Source organism: Symphalangus syndactylus, chromosome 3 (assembly GCF_028878055.3).
Source record: "Symphalangus syndactylus isolate Jambi chromosome 3, NHGRI_mSymSyn1-v2.1_pri, whole genome shotgun sequence".
Classification (NCBI taxonomy): domain Eukaryota; kingdom Metazoa; phylum Chordata; class Mammalia; order Primates; family Hylobatidae; genus Symphalangus; species Symphalangus syndactylus.
In genome coordinates this window covers 129,294,534-129,315,784 of record NC_072425.2, presented here as the reverse complement: position 1 = coordinate 129,315,784, position 21,251 = coordinate 129,294,534, and the positions used below count along the sequence as shown (strand labels likewise).

At 46.8% G+C, this 21,251-nt stretch overlaps 1 long non-coding RNA gene and 1 other non-coding gene across 2 annotated transcripts in view; one reads left to right on the top strand and one right to left on the bottom strand.

The window, feature by feature from the left end:
• Positions 1–1,559: 1,559 nt before the first annotated feature.
• LOC134736043 (uncharacterized) overlaps positions 1,560–21,251 on the bottom strand; it is a 101,472-nt gene continuing 81,780 nt past the window's right edge. Inside the window, exon 5 of the long non-coding RNA XR_010119746.1 lies at positions 1,560–1,901. This is a non-coding gene — a long non-coding RNA (uncharacterized lncRNA). The remainder of the gene's footprint in view (positions 1,902–21,251) is intronic.
• Positions 13,445–13,551, top strand: LOC129480037 (U6 spliceosomal RNA). Its single transcript, XR_008656927.1, has one exon. It is a non-coding gene; the product is annotated as a U6 spliceosomal RNA (small nuclear RNA).

Here is a 21,251-nt window from a genome sequence, read left to right as displayed (position 1 = left end):
AGTGCTGTTGACTCTGTGGCTGTTGTTTCATAGCATTTCCCACAGCGTAGGGCTATACACAAAATCAGAGCTCAAACACATGAATGAAATGAATTAATACAGCAATCGGCTTTTCTGCAATGCTTCATCCTTTATCATTTCCTTGGTGCATCCTTCCTTCTTCTCCTAGCCCTAACAAATCCCTCTCTCTGAGGCCCCCTCATTAGCTAAGAATTATGTCCCTTGCCTCTGTTTTATTTTTTTTCAGGTATTTTGTTAGAGACACCCTCCAATCACATGGCATGCAGCTCCCCAACATTCGAGCCTACAAGCCAGCCCTGACTTCCCTACAGACATCTTTCTGAGCTGGCCTCTCTCCTTGGCTGTTGCACTTTTCTTACAGGTTCTTCTCTATCCTGATCAGAGGAAGCTTCATGGGTTCCTCTCCAATGTCTCATACATCAAGGGGACATTAGAAGTGAAAGAAGAGTGTTAAGTTTAAGGTCAGGTTCCAGCCCATGCTGAGGTCCGAAGGGAGTGGGTGGATGAATGGCGGATGGATAGGAAGAACACTTAGGGGGCCATAAGTAGGTGAAATGTGGTTTTATTCAGCATCTCTCTTACACTGTCTGTCTCTGTCTCGGCTGCTTGCTCCGGCGGCTCCCACATACAGCTGCACAACCAGCTCTCCCTTCAGGGTTAGCAGCTTAACTCCTGCCCTACGGGCACAAGCAAGCCAAGCTGTGTCCTGGATCCCCCTTGTCCGTTTACAAAACAGTGACAGCTCTAGCTTTCTCTCTCTCTTCCTCTGGACACGAGCATGCCTGTACAGTGTCAGCAGGGCAATTATACCTTTTACAGATGACAGTGGCTCCAAGCCAAATGATAAGCCTTCCTGTGTTATGGCTACATGGCTGTGATTATACAACAAGTGGAGCTATGCTCTTGCACTACAAACTGGCTGAGTCACGCAGGATGTTTACCTCGGCCTGTCCTTGCTTGGCTGCAGTACAGCCATGTTCCTTACAAAGGGGCAGCCACATCACCATGTCAGCTTGTGTGGAATTCACAGCCAACTGACTCTATTAGGTTCTGTTGACACGAGCTGCTGTTAAGTCAGGTTTTTCATCCTTTACAGAAACAACTGATTTTGCGAACCTAAGGAGTGTAATTTAAATTTGTCCCTGTTAAATTTCATCGTGTTTAGCGTGACTGTTCCAGCTGGTGACGATCATGTTGAAGCTTCACTCTGTCCTTTCGATTTCTCAGTAGGGTGGAAACAAACTCAGTGTTTACAGCCTTAATGGGTGGCCTCAATGAAATAATTAACACCATGTCTACATTGGGGCTTTAATTCAGTTCTTGGCCCTGAGATCATAACAAAGCTGGGTCAGCTGAACTGCCTTTTAGGGCTCATTTTCACCGCCATAGATAAGATATCCGTTCATTATATTCTCCCAACCTCACTTCCACCATTAGGCTCCTCCACAGCACTCCCTGTCTCAGTAAATGCACTGCCATCCCACAGGTGGCCACGCCAGGAACTGGGGTTAGGGGGGAGCGGGTTCCTAATTCCTGTCTCTCCATGAGCCCCACAATTGAATCAGTTCCTCAGCCTTATCAATTGATGATGCCCCCTAAATCAATCCAGTTCCTCAGCCACCAATTTCTCTTACATGTTAGACACATCTTTGTGCAGGCTTCCTCCTGGCCTGTGTGCTCTTCCCCCTCCTTCATCTATTTATCTTCTACCCTTCAGGTTTCAGCTCAAACCTTGCTTCCTCCAGGAAGGCTTCTCTGTCCTGTAGATGAGATCAGAGCCTCCTGCCAGCAGCTTCCGTAACATGGTGCTTTCTCTCTGATTCACCAAACTCACCGCACGTTGTTGCTTATGGAACTCTCCCCAGCTACGTCGAAGTTCCCTGAGGATAGAGAAGGATTCTGTTTTGCTCATTGTATCCCTAGCCTACAGTAGATACTCAAAGAATATTTCTTGAATTATTGCATTAAGTATGGTGCTATGAGTTTGGTTGCACAAGGTTTAAATCACTAGCAAGTGAGTTGGCTCCAGACCCTTAAGGCCTCTGGCATGGGGAAAGCACACCAGCTTTGTCCTCTATGCAGCAGTGGGACCTGGGTGATTCTATGAGCCTCAGTTTCCTCATCTGAAAAGTGAGAGTAAAAACGTATCATATGGGATTGCCATAGGGTCAAAGGAAATTATGCATATGAGTTTGCTCCCAAGCTGAAAAGTATGGTTCAAGCACAGGTATAACCATAGCCACCCAGTCCCTCTGTGAGTGACTTTGCCCTGGCTTTGGAGGCTGTGCCAAAGTTGCATGGGCTCAACCTTGACCACATGACTCATCAGTGTGGGCTCAGTAAAGTCCAGCAGGTCTTTCTTAATTCCTTCTCAACCCTTTCTGCTATCCTCATTCTTCTGTACTACTGGGCCACTTCCAGAAACTTTCATAACCGCCACTTCTATTGCATTCTCTTGGGGGAGGGTTTAGTGATCCTGAAGGCCCTAGAAATACATGGAATTTAAAACACAAAATGGAGAGCATTGTGCATTTTAGTGAAACAGCAATTAGGAGCAGCAGTCACCATGTACTCGGGAGGGCAAGAGAGCCGAGGAGAAAAGTAATAAAGTGACCTCATAAAGACACTTAATTTCATTACCACCAGACGCAGTTTCCCATTATTGCTCTTGGTGTTTAATGGTTTTATGATTTCATCTATTGACACTTAGCTAGTTCATTAACTGTGCTGCTAAAAATACAATTATCTCCAACAAACCCTTCATCACTAATAAATGGGGGGAAAAAACCTCCATCATTACCAGAAAGCAGTGGGGTGGACACACCTTCTGTGCAGTGACACTGCGGCCCCAAAGTTTTCATGGAGACCGAGACTGTAACCACGCAAGTTTCGTGTGGCCAGTTTAGAAATGCAGTCAAGCAACTGCTTTATTATTTGGCTGATTCCAGTTAACTAATGGACTGATTTTGTGCACCCAATTGACATTGACTTTGATTGAGCAACTGAGTCACAAAGCTGGTGACCAATGTGAGATCTGAGGATCTGCTTAACTGCTCATTCGTTTACTGGGTATTTACTAAGCCCCTACTGGGAGCCAAGCCCCAGCCAGATGGGCAGTGATATGTAAAATAGGCAGGGGTTTTGTTTTGGGGAAGCCTGCAGCCTAGCTGAGAATGTGTCTGCCGGGATCAGGGGAAGGAGAATCCCAGTAGTTGAGCTGGGGGTCAAGGCAGAGAGCTCCACTCCTGAGTTGGGGTGTAGGGAGGAGATAGTGGGCACTGAGCAGGGCAAAAGGCTTTCCATTTCACTTAGCATGAAAGCCAAAGCCATTATGATGGCCCTGCAGGGTCTGTCCTCCAGCCCCACCCGCTGACCTCTCTATGATCCTACAAGAGGAGGAAGGGGATGTCAGTGCAAGTCACCCAGGTCATCAGTCAGAGGGAGCCCAGGGCCTAACAAAAACCTGCATAAAGAATTTTTAGGTGGCGCACTTATCCTAAGAGGTCCCCTTTTTTTTTATTTCTGGAGCCCAAACTGCTCAGCTGTATCCGCTGCCCTCATCTCCTACTGCTTCTCCCCTCGCACACTCTGCTCAGGCCTCTATTTTTCCTTGACCAAGGCAGGCCTCAAGGCCTTTGCCCTTGCTGTATCTCTGCCTGCTATGCTTTTCCCCAAAGAGCCTCGGGGCTCGCTGCCTGGCTTCTGCCAGGTCTTTGCTTAAACTCTTCTTAGTGAGACCTTTCCCGCCCACCCACTCACTCCCACCACTCCCTGCCCCCTTCCTGTCTTCATTTTTCTCTATAGCTCTTACTGCCATTTAAGAGATTACATATTTTACTTTTTTTATACGTTTGCTGACTGCCTCCCCAACTAAGATGCTGGCTCCTAGATGGCAGGGAATTTTCTGTTTTGTTCCCTGCTCACTCCCCAGCATCACAACAGTGTCTGGCATTTAAAAGGTACTTAGTAGGCCAGGTACAGTGACTCATGCCCGTAATCCCAACACTTTGGAAGGCCAAGGCAGGAGGATCACGATGTCAAGCGATCAAGACCATCCTGACCAACATGGTGAAACCCCGTCTCTGGTAAAAATACAAAAATTAGCCAGGCGTGGTGGCGTGTGTCTGTAGTCCCAGCTACTCAGGGGGCTGAGGCAGGAGAATCACTTGAACCTGTGGGGCGGAGGTTGCAGCGAGCCAAGATCACGCCACTGCACTCCAGCCTGGCAACAGGGTGAGACTCAGTCTCAAAAAAAAAGGTACTTAGTAAACATGTGCTGACTGCCTGAATGTACTTACTGTTTGCCTATTGTCTCCCAGGCCCAGCACACACTCTGCACACCACTCATTCACACTTGGCTCCTTTCCCAGCTGGGAAAGCTTCTTCACAAGCTCTCTCAATAAGAGATGCTGGGAGAGTAGTGTTGATCTTCTATTCCTCTCACTCTTTCTCTAGTTCCTTCTTCTCCAGGTGATGTCTCTCAAGCAGCTGTGCTATTTCCATCATCTCAGCTCTAGCTGCAGCAGTCCCTCCTCCACAGCAATGCTCCCGAGGCTGCGGCCCTCCTCTGCATTCCACCAGATCCTAATGATAACCCTCCTTCTTTTTGTTCCCCCAGCCTTAGCTGGGGCAGCAGCTTCCTATAGGTCATAAGCCCTGGGCCACCTCGCTGTCTCCCTCTTGCCATCCCAGCCTTCCAACATCTACACATTCTATAGCCAGTGTTAAATTTCTCTGTCGGATACACCAAGCCTGGTTTGTGTTTTCCTGCCCGAATCCTGACAAATACAATGAACCGAGTAGGGAAATCAATGCACAAGCACAGTCCTAGGGACTGCGCCAACACAGGGAAAGGGGCAGAGAGCTCTGACAGAGGCCCTCCCACCCTTCCCAACTCTGCGAGGAGCAAAGAAGCTCCAACAGCAACGAGGAAGTCCTGCGGTGCAGACTGGTCTGCCAGATGCCAGGTGAAGGCTGACCCCTCTCAGTGGTGGGGCAGACAGTGAGGAGCATGCTCTGACTCAATTTGGCTTGGCTCCTGAAGGTCTGAACCACAAAGAGAGCCCGGTGCATCCAGCTGAGAGATGCTGGAGAAGACAGACATAGGACTGATTCCCCGACACTCTGCATCCCAGGCCTGAGAGATGATGCAGAGCAGTCTCAGTGGCCTCCCAGCATGGCATATACCAGGTGATCATCGAGGCTGCCATCTAATCACAGTCATGGTTATTGCCTCACACCACATGGACTTCTCCTTCAGTCCTATGACCACAGCTGAGACAATGCACAGTCCAGGGGTGCAATTTTTAATGTGTCTGAAGTTGAAATGTATAAATGTAATTGGTAATTGACACATTTTTTCCCGAGAAGTTATCGGTAGTGCATCTCATTATGAATAGCACCTGGAATTGAAGAATGGAAACGCTGTCATTCCCAAACATCGCGGCTTCTCAGAGTCTCATTGGGAGTGCCTCAAAAATTCACATTCTCAGAACCCAACCTTCAGTACCTTCTATTCAAGGGGGCAACACTGGAGTCTGGGAATTTATAGATACATTTATATTTTAAATCTCCTTATGGTATTAGCAAGAAAAACTGAGCACTTTAATGTGCTAGATTGTGCCACTGCCTTGTCCCTGCACCTAGAAGCAGTCCCATGAGAGTAGTGTTATTGTTCCCATTTTTATGAATAGGAAACGGAGGTCTGAGAGGATTGCAGCTCCCATAGCTTACTAGTGCTAGATTGGGGATTGAGAAGCCCACATTCTTTCCATCCCATCTTGCCAGCCATACTCACACCTTTGACCAGGAGGAAGGGCTGAAAGGCAGATTCTGAAATGAACTTTTGGTGTTAGGACCCTCTCCCAGCCTGGAGGTGGAGAACTAGAAGCAGAGCAGAGAAGTCCACCAAGAAGATTCAGATTCTCCCAGGGGTTTTCCCAATGGAGCCAGGACCCATCAGGCCAATCCACCTGGCGAACTTCTCCTCTGCAAGATAGAAAGAAGTACTGGATGTGGCCCCACCTTGAGGTGCTTCCAGTCTCATTAGGAAGAATAACAACAAAGAACAATGGCCGGGCGCGATGGCTCATGCCTGTAATCCCAGAACTTTGGGAGGCCAAGGTGGGCAGATCACTGGAGGTCAGGAGTTTGAGACCAGCCTGGCCAACATGATGAAACCCCATCTCTACTAAAAATACAAAAATTAGCCAGGCCTGGTGGTGCACGCCTATAATCCCAGCTACTCGGGAGGCTAAGGCACAAGAATCGCTTGAAACTGGGAGGTGGAGGTTGCAGTGAGCCGAGATCGCACCACTGCATTCCAGCCTGGCCAAAAGAGTGAGACTCCATCTCAAAAAAAGAAAAAAAAAAGAGAGAGAGAGAGAAAAGAGAGAAAAAAAATAAAGAACAACAGGCAGTACTGTCAAATGCCACAAAAATGGGACAAGGATCGTGCATATAAGGCTCCAGGGGAGAAAGAACTTTCCAGGAACTGAAGGGCATCCTCAGCCTCCACTCTGCCATTTGGGGAGAGCATTTGAGTGTCCAGAACTCCGGTGGTGCTGTGGCTCCCTTTGGATCCTCACACTACCTCCCAATATAGGTCTTGTTAGTCCCATTTTATAGATGCCCTAGGTCATACTGTTGGTGACAGTCCAGCTGGACTTGAACCTCGGTCTGCCTGCCTTTTGAAATCCATACCCTTTCAACCACACCATATCCTCAGTGTGTGTGTGTGCACACTTACGCATGCACACACACACACTCACACACACAAACACACACACTCACATGTCTTATCTACTGTCTGCAGAGGCGATTGTTTTTTGGAGAATGCAACATAGAATATACTGCCAGGTGCATTCAGAGAAGCCAAATCTTCCATAATCCTTCCTGGGGATACTGTTTGCCAAGAGAATGGATTTTTGTGGGGTTTGTGGGGTTTTTTGTTTTACAGTTTGGGGTTTTTTTAAAATGATTTAAAAATAAAGCACGCAGGTTGTAACATTTGAGATTTATTCTTTAGCTGGCAAGCGGCTTTGTGCAGAAACAGGGCTATACTCCCAGTGCTGGCCTAATCACCAGGAAGCCTGCTCTGTTGGGCACTGGGCTGAGGGATGAGGGGAACGGCAAGGTTAACAAATGCCAATCGGCCAAGGACTTGACCAGGCCACCAAGTGCCCCAGAGACATCTCTTTTTTCATCTAACAGATATGCATTCAATGACTATAGGGTCCCAGGCACTAGAGGTAATAAAATAGCCCTACCCTCAAGGTGCTCAGTCTGATGCGATGGAACAAAATTAGTCACTACAGGTGTGAGCGCAGTGGCTCACACCTATAATCCCAGCACTTTGGGAGGCCAAGGTGGGCAGATCACTTGAGGTCAGGAGTTTGAGACCAACCTGGCCAACAGGGCAAAACCCTATCTCCACTAAAAATAAAAAATTAGCTGGGCTTGGTGGTGGATGTCTGTAATCCCAGCTACTTGGCAAGCTGCGGAAGGAGAATCGCTGGAACCCAGGAGGCAGAGGTTGCAGTGAGCCGAGATTGCACCACTGCACTCCAGCCTGGGAGACAGAGTGAGACTCTGTCTCAAAAAAGAAAAAGAAAAAGAAAAAGAAAGGAGAGGAGAGGAAAGGAAAGGAAAAAGTTAATAATTACAATACAATGTAAGAAGTGATACAGTGCAGGCCTGTGGCAGCATCTGGAGCAATAGCAAAGTCTGCAAGAATGGAGGGGAAAAAAAGGTGTTATGAAAACACAAACAAAATTGGAACTCCAGGACCAGAGCTTTGAAGATTAAGGAAGATTTTCTTTCACATACAGAAAAGGGAGGAAGAATTCCTGAGACAGGAGACAAGAGAGCAACATGACAAACAATTAATAAGCCACAGTGCAGTGAGGACTGTAACATACCTGGAGCAAAACTGGGATGCAGGGGAGGTAGGTTATGGATTGTACCTGGGGAATGAGTCCTAGATTGATGAATTGTCATTTGACTTTTTCCTAATTCATGCTCACACACAGCCTGATGTATTTCAGAACGTAGCTTAATTGATATTTTAATTATATGCTTATACCCTGCAACAATTTCAAATGAGAGCAGGTACATGAAACCAGATAACACAGTGAAACCACTTAGAGGACTATGAAGTGTTAGACCAAGTACTGTTGGTAAGGTTGTTTTTGTGTTGTTCTAAGATTCCTGAGGCAGATTACTCCGTTCTTTCCCATACCTATTTCCTGAGCCCCTGCCACATGCACAGCTGGGGCCAATGAGCTGGGAGGGCTGTGGGGAAGGGACACAGAGGTACATCCCCAACACCAAATTTGGTGCCATCCATGGCATGCTGCCACCCACCCTGGCTGAGAATATGTGAACGTCAGTGTCTGTCACATAGACCAGTGAGGAGGCACTGAAATGGGAAACCCATTGGCATAGCAGTGCTGGGTGGCTGAAGGGTAATGGACTTAGCCTCCACCCCTACCTCTCTGCCTAGAGGCCTTGAGGGGTGGCAGCTCTGGATCTCAGTGTTCTCGTCTGGAACATTCAGAGATAATGGTGATGGCATGCAGTATCCGAACTCAGAAGCAGAGTCCCCACATGTGCCTCATGCATTCGTACCGGCCGCCCCAGGGTAAGAGGTACAGGAGCTGCAAGAAGCACGAAGGAGAGAGGTGTGGACACTCCAGGAACTCTGAGCTCCGAGCTCAGCTCTGCCCATGGCCTTGGATATCTCATTGAACAATACTTGACAGACTTGCTTTCCTCCCCTGACAGAAAGAAAAAAAAAAAACTACCAAGGAATCCCCCAGCCCCAGCTTATTCAATAGCCGATACCAAATGCTACATCCATTCATTAATTTAGTAAATATGGATGGAGTATCTTCTGTTTGTAGGTAATGCACAAGGCACTAGGCTACAAAGATTTTTTAATAAAATATTTTTAAAATAACAAAAAGACATAGCCTCCCAAAAGTCACGCAGCATTCTAGCCAAGCTAAAAATAAGAATACTTAAATTCTTAAAGTCAGTGATTTACCTGGTGTCTTCTGGGGTAAAGAAATAATTACAAAACAATGATAACAAGGGTTACTTACAAGAGAGTCTAAATTTTAGAACGAGGCTCTAGCATAGGCCTAGGCACATACAGTCACCGTCCAGTATCCAGGGGGATGGGTTCCAGGATCCCCCACAGATGCCAAAATCCGAGGATGCACAAGTCCCTCATATAAAATGATGTAATATTTGCATATAACTTATGCACATCCTCCCTTACACTTTAAATCATCTTTAGATTACTTATAATACCTAATACCATGTAAATGCTACGTAAATAGTTATTATACTGTATTTTTTATTTGTATTTTTTCCAAATATTTTAAATCCAAGGTTGGTTGAATCTGCAAATGCAGAATCCACAGATATGAAAGGTCAACAGTAGTCAGTGTTCAATAAACATTTGTTGAAATAATAAAGGATGGCCGGGCGCAGTGGCTCACACCAGTAATCCCAACACTTTGGGAGGCCAAAGTGAGTGGATCACTTGAGCCCAGGAGTTTTAGACCAGCCTGGCCAACATGGCGAAACCCCAACTCTACAAAAGATACACAAAAATTAGCTGGGCGAGGTGGTGCATGTCTGTAGTCCCAGCTACTCAGGAGGCTGTGGCAGGAGGATCACCTGAACCCCGGGAGGTTGAGGCTGCAGTGAGCTGTGATATTACCACTGCACTCCAGCCTGGGCAACATAGTAAGATCCTATCTCAAAAAAAAATAAGTAAATAAATAAAAGAAATAAGAGAGGTTATAAGAACAGGGCCTCATGAAAGCATCTAGGAGCAGTACCCAGCCCATGGGTGGGGTCAAAGAAGGCACCCCGAGGGAGCAACTGCTGATGCCTGCAATTGCCTCCGTTGGATCCACTTGGATCTGCTTTGGGGAAAACCCAGGCTGAGGGGCTGGCAAGAGCTTTGTTCTCTAGAGGGCGTCAGGCAACACAGCAATGGCCACATCCCACACTGCCTCTAGAATTTAAGGCTGAGGGGCTGTGAGTCAACGCTGCCTTTGCCAAGAGATACCCAAGTAGTATATGATGTTTTTAGGGCTGGGGAGGAGGTGGTGGTGGCAGATTCAGCCTCCATTCAAGCTGAAGTGTTTGTAAACATGGCCAGTTGGCCACACCTACCTGCCCAGGGGGCCCCTTGCTGGCACCTCCTCTCACTGAGTCCCTGGCTATCTCATTTGGCGAGAGCACAGCAGAATCCAGGCCTAAATTGCTTGTTCTGTCTCCTTCCTGTAACTTCCTGATACAATCATCTTGGCAGGCATTTGTCCACATGCCGGATGAATGAGCTTGCCCAAGGCCAGCTCCATCAACTCACTCTTTTATCCATGTAGCACTCGAGTTAGGCTGAAAAACAGGATTATTTCACTTTTTAGCTGGTGGGAGTACAGCCTGGCAGAACTGTTTTTGGGAAAGTGATTGCTAATGCAAGTGGCACACGGCAGGGAGAAGAGCACCAGCTCAACCACCCACTAACTCAGGGGCCCCGGGCAAGTCACAGAACATCTCTGAGCCCCCATTTCTCTGAAGCACTTGGAAAGGACAGATCACAGAGTGCTCAGGAGCCGAGGGACAAATTATAAGCAGCAGCATAGCAGATGCATCACCCACATCACCAGAAGTGCACACTGTTGGATGCTTCAGGTGAGGACATCTCAAAAAACCCACTGTATTAGGGGCATAGCAGAATAGGTGGCACTCAAATTAGATCATTTGAGGAGAGATTAATAAAAAGATTATGTATGAAGCTGTGAGTGGGGCAGAAGACCTTGGGAGAATAGTGCAATGTTCTGAAGCTAATAACAGCCTTAGCATCCTAATAGGGCAGAACTGGGAGCCCAGGTACAGGGACGGGTATCTGCAGAGAACCTGCTGGGAGCTGCAACCTTCAATGGAGGGATGCAGCCAGACAATGTCGACCCCACAGAGAGGGAACCAGGGGAATAACTACCCCAGCCTCTCTCCCCTGACTCTCTCCAGATTCCTGCCAGGGATCCCCACTCACCAAACTTAAGCAGACACTGAAAGGTAAGGGAGCCCTTTGATACATTCTACATGCACCAGCCAAGGAAACAAAGCAGGGTGAAGGAGGATGAGAGGTTGGCTATGGATAGACAAATAAAGATAAATAAAGATATCTAGCACACCCCACAAAAGCAACCCACAAGAAAAAGCGTCAACTTTGAATGTCTACCAAAACAATGGGGGCACCAAAACAGCGAGATCATGACAGTCCCAGCCAAGTAAGCTCTTTCCTGCCTCTCCCACTTCCTCTATGCTCCAGCCAACCCTACAGTGTTCAGAAACTGCAGTTAGTAAGTCAGTAGATTGAGGATGGGGTGAGGAGGTGCCAAGCAGGATAGTAGAGAGCTCATTGTGCCTCCTTTTCCCAATGCAGGCTTTCAGCCTGACAGACCACAGCTGGAGAATGTATCAGTTAGAGTGTGAGAGGCTGCAGTAACAAAAAGTCCCAAACATGCAGTGACTCAACACAGTACAAGTCTGTTTCTTGCTTATATAACAGTACAGGAAAGTGCCCGGTTAGGGTAGTAGGGAAGGCCGTGGGCTTTGCTTCATCCATGCAGTTAGGGTCCCAGGCTGATGATCTTTAACAGACAGCTCCCACACGCAGGCTACGTTGAGGACTTATCAATGCACAGCCGTCACAGGCAGGTGCTACTGAGAAACAAAAACACTTCAGTGGCAAATTATAGAGAGATCTGGATCACTCCCATTTCAGCCAACCAGAAAGAGGAGATAGTATGAAGAAGCACACATGGGAAGTGTTTCTGGGACAGGCCTGGAAATGAAACCTATCCCTCTGTTCACATTCCATTGGCTAGACCTCAGTCACATGGCCACTTCTAACTGCAAGGGAGACTGGGAAATGGAGTCTGCTGGCCAGCCATGAGATTAGAACTTTTATTATAAGAGAAAATGGATTTTGGTGGACAGTTGTCAGTCTTTGTTACAGAGAAATTTTAAATCTTGAATTTTGCTTCTACACAGAATGGACATTTTAATCACTGACAGAGGCCAGGCGCGGTGGCTTACACCTGTAATCCCAGCACTTTGGGAGGCCAAGGCAGGCAGATCACTTGAGATCAGGAGTTCAAGACCAACCTGGCCTACATGGTGAAAACCCATCTCTACTAAAAATACAAAAATTAGCCAGGTGTGGTGGCAGGCATCTGTAATCCCAGCTACTTGGGAGGCTGAGGCAGGAGAATCACTTGAACAAGGAGGTGGATGTTGAAGTGAGCCATGATCTCACCACTGCACTCCAGCCTGGGTGACAGAGTGAGTGAGACTCCATCTCAATAACAAATTAATTAATTAATTAAATCGCTGACAGAGTTTGTTTTGTGATTAAAAGTTATAAGAGAACTTCCCTTATTTGACAGGGGAAAAAGGAGTCAAGACATCTGCTCTAGATTTACCAAAGGAACAAAACAGTACCGGGCAGAGAGCAGGTTTGAGCCAGCTTGAACAACAGTTTGAAAAACAGTTTGAAAGTTGTTTGTTTACACTTTGGGGATTTCCACTTGCTCAGTGCGCCAGTTATTCTGTGATCGGAATATGGGTAAATTTTTTCTCTCTGTTTTCACTTCTCTGAGAGATTTTCTAAATTGCGTATAATAAATGTTTCTTTTAAATGAAGAAAACTGTTAAAAATATACATTTTTTTAAAAGTCAATGAAGTTAGTCAACCTTCTTATTCTGACTGCATTCAGTTCTTTACTGACCAGTCCCCTGTGCTTTAAAAAGCCATGTGTAATACCATCTTACGTATCAGTTTTCCTCCATTAGTGCTATCTCTTTTGCTCAAGTCGACTCAACACTATTCAATCCCATTTGACTCTTCCTCCCTCACCCCAGCACCCAGTTGATGACTAACACCTTGTTATGCACAGGGAAGTTGGTCATGGCAGCTGGGGAAGAGGACTGAGGGCCGAGGACGGCAGAGCAGAGCATGCAGGCTACGTTGAGGACTTATAAATGCACAGCTATCACAGGCAGGTGCTACTGAGACACCAAAACACTTCAGTGGCAAATTATAGAGAGATCTGGGTCAGGATCCAGGTAAAACCAGTAAAGAAGTTTTCCAGGGATGATGGGGCTCATAGATGTCACCCAGAGACCAAGTCCAGGGCATGCACTTTAGACAATGTATGGCTTCATTCTGCTTCAGTTCTAAGTAAATCTCCCTACCACTCACATGCCACTTCCCAACCCCACCTCCATTGCCATCATCATCTGCATTTGATGTCCAAGCTATATATGGTGAAGTCAGGAACAAAACCAAGAAGTCAGCTCAAGACTGTAACCACTCTATAGTGAAAATAATGCTCCCGTGCTCGCTTCGGCAGCACATATACTAAAATTGGAACGATACAGAGAAGATTAGCATGGCCCCTGCGCAAGGATGACACGCAAATTCGTGAAGCATTCTATATTTTTATCTTTGACAAACCTGATAAAAACAAGCAACGGGGAAAGAATTCCCTATTTAATAAATGGGGCTGGGAAAACTCACTAGCCATATGCAGAAAACTGAAACTGGACTCCTTCCTTTACACCTTATACAAAAATTAACTCAAGATGGATTAAAGACTTAAATGTAAGCCCTAGAACCATAAAAATCTTAGAAGAAAACCTAGGCAATACCATTCAGGACATAAGCATGGGCAAAGACTTCATGACTAAACACCAAAAGCAATGGCAATAAAAGCCAAAATTGACAAATGGGATCTAATTAAACTAAAGAGCTTCTGCACAGCAAAAGAACCTACCATCAGCATGAACAGGCAACCTACAGAATTGGGGAAAATTTTTGCAATCTACCCATCTGACAAAAGTTTAATATCCAGAATTCACAAGGAACTTAAACAAATTTATAAGAAAAAAAAACAAACAACCCCATCAAGGATATGAACAGACACTTCTCAAAAGAAGACATTTATGCGGCCAAAAAACATGAAAAAAAGCTCATCATCACTGGTCATTAGAGAGATGCAAATCAAAACCACAATGAGATACCATCTCACACCAGTTAGAATGACAATCATTAAAAGTCAGGAAACAACAGATGCTACAGAGGATGTGGAAAAATAGGAACGCTTTTACACTGTTGGTGGGAGTGCAAATTAGTTCAACCATTGTGGAAGACAGTGTGGCGATTCCTCAAGGATCTAGAACTAGAAATACCATTTGACTCAGCAATCCCATTACTGGGTATATACCCAAAGGACTATAAATCATGCTGCTATAAAGACACATGCACACGTATGTTTATTGCAGCAGTGCTCACAATAGCAAAGACTTGAAACCAACCCAAATGCCCATCAATGATAGACTGGATAAAGAAAATGTGGCACATATACACCATGGAATACTATGCAGCCATAAAAAATGATGAGTTCATGTCCTCTGCAGGGACATGGATGAAGCTGGAAACCATCATTCTAAGCAAACTAACACAGGAACGGAAAACCAAACACTGCATGTTCTCACTCATAAGTGAGAATTCAACAATGAGAACACATGGACACGGAGGGGAACATCACACACCAGGGCCTGTCAGGAGGGATAGCATTAGGAGAAATACCTAATGTAGATGATGGGTTGATGAGTGCAGCAAACCACCATGGCCCGTGTATACCTATGTTACAAACCAGCACATTCTGCACATGTATCCCAGAACTTAAAGTATAATTAAAAAAAAAAAAAAGAAAAGAATGCTCCCACTGCAATTGATAAAATTACACATGTAAAGTGCTTACACTGGCTATGTTAGTTTGCTAGGGCTGCCATAACAAGATATTGCAGATTGGGTGGCTCAAACAGAAATGTCTCACAGTTCTAGAGTCTGGAAAGTCCAAGATCAAGGTGTCAATCAGTTGGTTTCTTTTGAGGGCCAAAAAGGAAAGATCTGTTCCAGACCTCTCTCCTCAGCTTGTAAATGGCCATCTTCTTCCCATGTATTCACGTGGTTTTCCCTCTGTACATGCCGTGCCCTAATCTCCTTTTGACGGGATGCAAGTCATACTGGATCAGGGCTCACCCTAATGACTTCAGTTTACCTTACTTACCTGTATAAAGATCCTGTCTCTGAATATAGTAACATTCTGAGGTACTGGGGGCTACAGCTTCAAATATCAATTTGGCCAAGGGTGGCTGGGGGGTCACAATTCAGCCCATGCTACTAGCTAAGTGATCATAGCTATTACTAGGATCCTGGAATTCAAGGACCCCCACAATGTCAACATCCAAATCAGCTTTCCATTCAACTTTACGTATCTTACCCCCATCCAAATCAGAGGTTTACAGGCACTTTTGACCAAAACACCACAAACGTTCCCTCCTCCAAGCTTTTTCTCTACTGTGCTGGCCCACACCCTGTAATCTACCTTGTGATGAGAAACACACCAAACTCTCCTCATAGTGAAAGATGCAGCTCAAGCCCCATCCTGTATTCTATGTCCCCTTTACGGGTTAGGAAACTGAAGCTCAGAGTGATTAAGTAATTGTGTCCAAGGTCACCAGCAAGTGAGGCTAGAAATGCCATCCTAACTCCACCTGTCTGACTCCAGGTCCAACGGTCCCTCCACGCTGAACTCCTGCAGCAACCCTGGCCTGAAGCACTCACAGGGCAGTGAAGTTTGCAACATCCGGATGTCCTCTTCATTGTCGCCTGGAGATTTGAGTTTGAGCTTTTATTTTAAGTCCTCATTATCAAATTTCTATTCACATATCTTTTCCTCCTACATATATTTTCAGCACCTTGAGACAGGAGAGGACTTTTCACTTATACAGATCCCTTCATAGCCACTGGCAGGGCTCAGTGGAGATGGCTGATGTTGGTGTAGGGCCAGCATAGGGGTAATTCTCTGAAACCTAAAACACATACCCACTCCTCCAGGGAAATACACACACTGCTCGGGGAGTTGGCTTCAGCCAGCTGGACAGATGGGGCTCTGCCTCCTCCAAACACAGTGGCTTTATGAACCAATTGATTCCAGAGATGGATGCTCTGCCATCCCCTCTCAGCCCCAGGTCCCTCCCAGAGCTGGAAGCAGACCAGACCTCATGCTTGAGTGGGGCACCCCAGAGCCCAGCTTCTAGAAATAGGGCTGGATATCCACACTGACACATTTGCCTGTCTCCTTCTGCTTTCCCCCTTCCTTTCCTGTCCCCAGTCTCTCCTCGCTCCTCTTTCCAGGACCTCTAGGTTGCCTAAAATTAACCTCTGCTACTTAGTGGCTACTGTAGACTAGGCACTATTCTAAGCACTTTATAGCTGTAACCACTACATTGAACAAGGACTCCGGAAGTGATGTCACAAAGGTATTTTTACTCTGAGTCTCACAATTTATTTATGCCTCCTCAGTGGGGGTGGGCTTTCTTGGATAAAAACTTAGTCCACATGCTTCTTTTGGCCCCTTAATAAAACTTCTGGAGTCACTTTAAAGTACAAAGAGCCTTAAGTCCACAATTACAATGGTTCAATTCCACTCAATAACCAAAAGTAAAGACTTGACTGAAAGGTAAAATGTTCTCCCCGTGTCCAGCTGAGCTCTGCAGCGTGGGGGCTTTTTGAAGCACGTGTGATCGTGGGGAACAAACAAAGTGGTTTTGGGGTGTGGCCTGTGGTGGCCGTGGGGGTAGCCACTCAAACCTCTTTCAGGAAAACCCACCAAGAGGAGCGGAGTTGACTGACAGCCCAGTGGCCACACTTGGGATCTGCCCCACATTTGCACCAAGGCTATAGTTCCCAGGGACGCCCCCATCTAAAAGCTGAGTGCTGCAAGGGTGCTAGAACGAGGCCATTGCTACCTGCCAGGAACTCTTCTGATGGGCAACCTTGGCCAGGGCCAGCGAGGGGACTAGCCAGCCTCGCCCAGACCCACTCCCCTCTGCACTGCATCTGAGACTTTTCCTACCCAGTCCTCCTTCTTTCCCACTCTTGAACCATGGACCAAAGCCTTTATGCCTAATCTTGCTTCCTTTCCCTTTATCCTTCATAGATATTTCCCCTAGCAAATCTCTGCCTCTCAGGAGTCTGAATTGATATGTGACCTTTTTTTTCCCTGCCTGGCAGTTTCTACTCCTTACCAGCCAAAGGGGCCAGTGGCCGTGTGGGAAGCAGGTGTCATCAGCTTCTCCTTTCTGTTCCTCCCATCTCACGTACTGCTCCTTTGCCTCCCGTCTCACACCCGGACTGGCCCTGACTTAAGATGTCTCTCACTCCCGGGACCTGGCAGGGCTTTAACACCAACCACGTTTCTTATGTGGCACTTTCATGGGTTCCTCAATATGGGCAGCGCCTCTTCCACTAGCATTTCCTGTCCTCCCCCTCAACTTCAGTGTATTAGTCAGGGTTCTCTAGAGCAACAGAACCAATAGGAAGTGGATGGATGAATGGATGGATAGATAGATGATAGAGATAGAAAAAGAGAGGATAGATAGATGATAGATAGACAGATAGATAGATAGATAGATAGATAGATAGATAGATAGATAGATAAATTGGATTGCCCAAATATGGAGGCTGAGAAGTCCCAAGATCTACAGTTTGCAAGCTGGAGACCTGGGAGAGCTGATGGTGTAGTTCTAACCCAAAAGCCAGCAGGCTAAAGACCAAAGTGAGCTGATGTTTCAGTGCAGCTCCAAAGGCAGAAAAAGACAAGTGACCCAGCTCAAAGCAGTCAGGACAAAGGAATTCCCTCTTTTCTCAGCTTTTCTGTTCTATTCAGGTCTTCAATTGATTGGATGAGGCCACATTAGGGAAGGCAACCTGCTTTACTCAGTTTAGCAATTTAAATGTTCATCTCATCCAGAAACACACAGCCACACCCAGGATGATGTTGAACCAACTGTCTGGGCACTCTGTGGCCCAGGCAGCTTGACACATAAAATTAACCATCACATCCACCTACTGCCCCCAACAGGGACACCCCACAGGGCCTCAGTGCTAGTGTTGGGAGCCCTCTCTTGGCAGGATACCTTTTCTGGCCTCCTTCAGCCTACAAATCTCATACCTGGCTGAGGGTGCAGGTGTGACCTGCTACGGGAGAGGAATGTGACTGCTTCCAGATGCCATCTTCCACTCCGCTGCCTCAGTCATGAGCCATGCCCAGGCCTCCGTGTTCCCAGTGGTAGGAGGTTCTTCAGGCTCTCCGAGTGGTCACTTTTCCACCACTCCCCCTGGCAATCGGGGAGGATGGAGAAGGACCCCCAGCTCACCCACGACTCTCTCAGAAAAATACTTCTCAATCTCTCTCAGCCCTTTAGTATACCCCTATGATTATGGGGTTCAAGAAGTAGTGAACTAGTTGCTGTTCATCTACTGTGGTCTGGGTATAACTCTGCCTCTGCATTTCAGCCTCTATTGTATCTTGGTGCCATGGCAGAAACTTTTTAAACATCCTGTTACATAGGTATTTCTTCATTTTTAAGCCTCACAAAAACCTTGTAAGATAGGAGTCATCCTTATCCCCATTTTACAGATAGGGAAATTGAGGTACAGGGAGGTTGAGGAGTTTGTTCCGTATCGTATTGCTATTAAATGATGGGGCTAGGATTTAAACCCAAAGGGTCTGGCGCTCATCCCTACATTGCACTTACACAATGTTAGAGGGAAGAAGAAGAATGGCAATGGCACAAAATTATTTCTTCTCCATCAGAACGGTATTTTACTGAGTAAAGACTCAGTGTCCTACATAGAGTCACAGTCAGCACTGTCTAGCAGGTATGTGTTTCTTGCCTATAATAGGTCGCAGTTTGATTGATACTTGATTTGGTCTGTTTTCTCCAGTTTGCTGCCCTATCCTCTCCCCTTGGAGTCTCAGTTTCCTCACCTATAATAGGAGGATAATATAAGATCCGCCTCACAAGGCTATGGTGAGAATTAGCAATAATAAATATCAGATCAATGGCACATGATTATATGGTGGTAAGAGCATTAATTCTAGGATCAGTAGATTTGGGGGTCAAAGACCGACTTCAATATTTATTAGCTGTGTCCCACAGGCAAGATGCCTAACCTTGCTAAGCCTCATGTGGACACAACACAGTACCTACATTACAGAATAGTTATAAAATGAGACTTAGTAAAGGATTTGTAAAGGGCTTGGACAGGTAACCAGCATTTGAGAAAAATCAGTGTTTGCTGCTGCAGCTGCTGCTGCTAATTCATGCATTTGTTATGCGCCTTCCCTGATGTAGTCACTGTGCTGGTTTTGAGATAAAGAACGGATATGCTCCTTCCCCATAAGGAGCTCATGGCCTGGGGAGGAAGGCAGGCAGATGAGTTGACGGACAACAGCGAGGCATGAGGTGGCTGTGATGAGACAGTGAACATGGGGCCAGGGAGTAGAGAAAGGATCCTCTGTGACCGCCTCCTTCCAGGCTTGGCTTTGGCTTTGCTGACCCATCCCTTGCTCAATGCCCCAGGATAAGAAGTCCACCTCTGACTTCAATGGCCTGGATTATCCCCTGACTCAGAATCAGCAAGTTATGCTGTGGTGGCAGGAAGTGGCCCGGTGAGGAGATGGCTGTGTTTGCAGCTATCTGAAATACCTGCTCTCTAAAAAAGAAAAAATGTATATCTTCTGAACCATAAATGCTGCTGGTGAGGGCTCAGAGATGGCATATGTCCCCCAGATAAGTTAACCAAGCTTATAATGGGCTCCTCACACATCACCAGAGGCTGCCTGTGAAGGCAGTGCACCCCCCGGGACTGAAACCACGTCGTTCCACCCTTTGAGCCAGCTCAGTGACCGGCTCGACTCAGAGGGAGCTGGCTTCCCTGCCCAGAGGAGCTAGCCTCTGGTATCAGCACCACCAGAGCTCTCAGGTCTCCTCTCTCACCAAAGATGCTGTTGAGTTCCAGGCAGGACCTCTCTAAGAGGAAGCAAAGCCTCACGGGGCTAGGGCCTGAGGACCCTCTGGCCTGCTGTGGAGACTGTGACTTTCACAGCATGAAAACCACAAACCTACTGGAGGCCTCCCACCTCATGTTCACTGCACCCTTCCCCCACACCTTCCAGGCCCAGGCAGGGGCCAGCTTCTCCCCCAAAAGGCCTCTTTTGTGCCTGGCATCTTTTGTCCATCTGCATCCTCACTGCCCCACCCTTGTTCAGATCTGCCTCGTGACCCAACTGGACTGTGTCAAAGAGCGCGTAATGGCACCCCTCCCTCTGACCTCATGCCTCCTGACGCCACCTTGACACCTGGGTGAGGGGGACATTTAGCTCTCGCCAAGCCACTCCCCTCCTCAGAAATCTCCCCCAGCTCCCCACTGCCCAGCAGAGGGAGAGAGCCGTGGGCTCAGGCCAGACGCAGTGTGCAGATAAGCTTTGTCTGACCTACGTAGTGTTTGTAAAATTTTTGAATGATAATTTTAATATCAGGAAATGCATATAAAAACTCACGTTTCTGGCTTTTCTCAAGTACCAGGAGAGCTGGCAAGGGTCCGTATGTCTACCTGTAGCCATCAGCTGGAGCTAGGTCGTAGCAGCTGCCCACCCCACCAGCTTCACCTGTTCACCCACATCATGGCCACTGTAAACACTGGAGTGTGGGACCCCAGCCAAGCGTTTAAGTCCAGACTCTTTGGGCTCCTTCCCTTAATCCCTTCCTAAGTCTTCCTCATAACCTCAGCTCTCGCTATAGACAGAGTGAGCACATGATGTATCTTTCAAACTGGAACAATTTTGAAAGTAAAAAGGGACGCCAGGAATCATTAACAGCTGTTCATTGATCCACAAGAGTCAAAAAGTGGGACTTTTTCTGGGCAACCTGGGCATAAGGTCTCCCAGCTACTGGCCCCAACTTGGGCATCACACACCCCAAACTCCAACCAAGACACATCGCTCATGCTTCCTTAATGAAGCCTACAATGGCAGGTCAGTGCTCTCACCCCTGTTTTCCTGCTTCTGGAAATATCCTTCCTTCCCATCTCAGCCTGTCAAGATCTAGCCAGCACTTCAAAGCCCAGAACAAACGTGACTGCTTCCTGGAACCCATGTTTCCTAGTTGGAATTCCTCTTCCCTCTTCTGAGTGTATAAATCTGCTACGGTCCTTCCTTGTGTCTCGCATTAGAATCATGCCATATATTCAGTTAACAAACATTTATGGACCACTCAGGATCCAGCAG